Source organism: Morone saxatilis, unplaced genomic scaffold (genome assembly GCF_004916995.1).
Source record: "Morone saxatilis isolate NCDOM2014 unplaced genomic scaffold, NCSU_SB_2.0 Contig4, whole genome shotgun sequence".
NCBI classification, from domain to species: Eukaryota; Metazoa; Chordata; class Actinopteri; family Moronidae; genus Morone; species Morone saxatilis.
Genome location: NW_023339984.1, coordinates 14,273,175 through 14,276,708, shown reverse-complemented (window position 1 = coordinate 14,276,708; position 3,534 = coordinate 14,273,175).

Below are 3,534 nucleotides of genomic sequence, written 5' to 3'. Positions count from 1 at the left end.
AAGAATCTGTGTGGATGACCCCCATGCCAAAAATGATAGATATAGATTGGTATGTATACTTCTCAGGAAGAGCACTACGTTGTTTAATGATTTGCAGAGGTTCCACAGACCATTGCAAAACATAGCAAACATGGAATTATAGTTGAGTAATACGAAGTGCATGAAAAAGCCATAGATGAACTTTTCCATGTTCAAGGTTGTGATTAAGGGATGAAAAACAGATGTAAAGCCAGTGCTGTTTTATTTTATGTAAGTAAATATTTTGGCTGTGTCGTGAGAAGATAACAATAATATTGTTTTCACCTGAATGCATGCATAATAGCAAGAGGGAAAATATGAAAGCACCAATATATTTTAGGTAGTAGTTTAGTGTATGTTTTTTATAAAAAGGATGACCCTCAGTCTGTACACTGTGGTATCTCTATATTTCAACTATTTTATTTTAAGGAAAAGGGGAGTAATTTAAAACCCTTTTTGAGAGGGCAAGTCAACATTAAGTGGACGGAGAAACTATTTTTGTCCATATCGTTACATACTTTCGAAATAAACCTGTGTGACAGGTTTGGATTTACTGTTCTGTTTTTGCTGAAATACTGACCAATTATGAAAGTAAAAGTATTCATGTGTCAGTGAAATGGTCTCTGTCACTGCTTTTAAGAAGGCAAAATCATAGGCACATAAGGCAGGGGTCTCAAACCTGCTGGGTGCAACATGATGGCTCAAACATTTATAATCCACCGCGCAGACTACTTAATTTTTGTTGAGTTCTGGATTGATTTTAGTTGGATCTATAAGGCAATCAGAAGATCCTCACGATTACCAATTTTTTATTCACAGGGAAGGTTAGTTCCGTCAGTGATGTATGTTTGTGTCCTTCTTTCTGGTAGTCTGCAGATAGGACAGGCCAAAAAACGCCTGACCAGTCATAGCACCGCACATGTAGTCTGGATTTCATGATTCAAAACTTGGACGGGACTCCAAGTAACTCGCCTTCTGTGGAAGTCATTATTTCAAGGAACCCTCAAGAGAGGGCTTGGAAGTCAAATAATTAATTCACCCGAAGTTAGGACCTTTTTCCCTCCTTTATTTTGCCTCTCCCCTAAACATCCTACTACATACTATTGTGCCAACTACTGCAACCACCACCGACTTATCAGATTACAAGACTCTATCAATTATGTTCCTTTGGTCGATAGTTTTAAAAACTAAAATTACTTTTGGGGTTAAGAGACACTTGAACCTGAGTGTGTCCCCGCCTGCCATGGTGTGCCGTAGGTGAGTCACTGAGCTCGGGCTGGACCCAAAAGTGGGCTGCACCGAGGTTGTGTTGGCTGCCAGTTTAGGTGTGGGGCTTTGTGTTCAGTGGTGAGGTAACGCCAGCGATTGGCTCGCGTGACCTTGTACTGATTCAAATAGTGTATTGAGACATTCCACAAACATTTTCTATTGATTTGGGGGGAGTTGTGATTTTTGTTTAGGGAAACTAGTAAGTTACTAGTAACGGAATGTACCATGCATTAAGAACCGCATTTCAGAAAAAAATTCGATTGAGTATATAGTATTAAAGAAAATGCCTTCATGGACATTCCTCCAACAATATACCAACTACAATATGCTTGATAAAACTTTTAAGCTTCTTGCCCAAATGGCAGTGCCCGTGAAAAGGGTGGCAGAGTAGCGCCACCAGGGAGTACAGTGTCGGCAACATGGAGATGTTCCCAGTGAGGTGTAAACCTGAAGGATGAGTAGCGGCCCTATCCGAGAGAATGAAAGCTCATTTTTTAAGAATCTGAGACCCTGTCCTAAGACTATTATACCACCAGAGCTTAAAACAAACATATCCTGATTAATGAGACAATAGGCCACATCCAAATATTTCACTCAAGATGTTATTCAACCTTACTTTACTTGGTCTTTACATTTTCTTGGCTTTAAGCACATATATCCCTTTGTTGTGCAAATACACAGGAAGAGGTTACAACCCCTGTCCAGGCTAAACTCCTTTACAATGAGTATTTAGTTTCCCAACAATATAAAACATTGTAATATAATGGTGGACTATGCTTGTTTAAGCAGAACAATGATAATTATAAGAATTTCCCTCACATACAGTCGATGGCATCTGAGATCAGTGAAGTGGAGTCATTGAATTCTCACATTCCACTGACCAGAAAACCACTGAAGGTGGTTGTGCGGTCAGAAGCCCAAATACAACTTATTTTACCTTAAAAGGTTTAAATAGATCGAATTGAAAGTACAAAGTTAGGGGTGTAACTGAATAGAAATACTATTGTTATTGTATAGCATTTGGATAGGCATAGATAATGTACTGTGAACAGATAAGAAAAAGTTATATTTTTCAGTTACATGGTTTAAATATTAGATTATTTTGTAAGCAATAGGGTTGTGTACCGTTCCTTATACCTCACTCAGATGAGCTCTTACCATTTGAATTACGTGAATCGCTACTCGGTAGTATCGATATAATTCAGTTGGAGTTCATTACCCAATCCTAGTTTGCAGTTAAAGTTGAATGGGTGAATAAATGTTAGTAGCAAACAATTTAATGCAGACAATGAAGAAGACTTAACAATGTGTAATGTCTTCATGTATAAACCACATCCACCTCCTGTTCAAAATACAGATATTTTTGCGACACTAACAGATACAGATAGTGAGACGTTACAGCCCTAAAACATAGACCATAGAGAATACTCTTAAACACGTGAAATGAACTGAAATTAAATGAATTTAAATTTTTGTAAAATACATTCAAATCTACAAATTAAGATTGAGACAGATCTCCTGATTGTTGAAACAACAGGTAAGTAGAAGGGAGACAATATGAAGGCATAAAGACATAAATACTAATTATATATTAATTAGAAAATATAGGTTATTGGACTTTTATTGGTCTGGTATTGCACTGGTAATCAATAGGTCGATTACTGATATGATTTATGATACACAGATACAATATATTTATTTTGACAGTATGTAAAATGTGTCAACATAACTCAAACCAAACAGATAAGTGATTGTGAGTGTGGCTGCAGGTGACGTATTTACCTGAAGTCCCGTCGTAGGCTTTACCAATGTTGGTAATCACTTTGTTGTAAACCACTGTTGTGTCTGCCTCAAAGAGTCCAAAGGTACCACCATCATCTGTCACTGCATCGTGTTACCTAATTAAAACAAAACATTGTCATCATGTTTGCTTATCGAACCATTTCTATTCGACTTATCTTTTATCTTTTAAGAGCAACTTGTAGGTTGAACTTATCATGTTGGGATCATTGAAGATGTCATGTAAATTATGCTTTGAAACTGTGAATATATAATGTTATAATATTTAATATGTATCACCTGATAATCAAACAACAACAGGCATTGGAGATGATATAGTTGTAAATTTGAATTCATTTTTGCAGCCTCTTGGTCTACAGCACAGACCAATAAAGACATATCAGGACTGAATCTTAAATGTTAAAAGTTAAATGTTCACTTTCTCCTGCAATTTCATTGGGGAAAAAA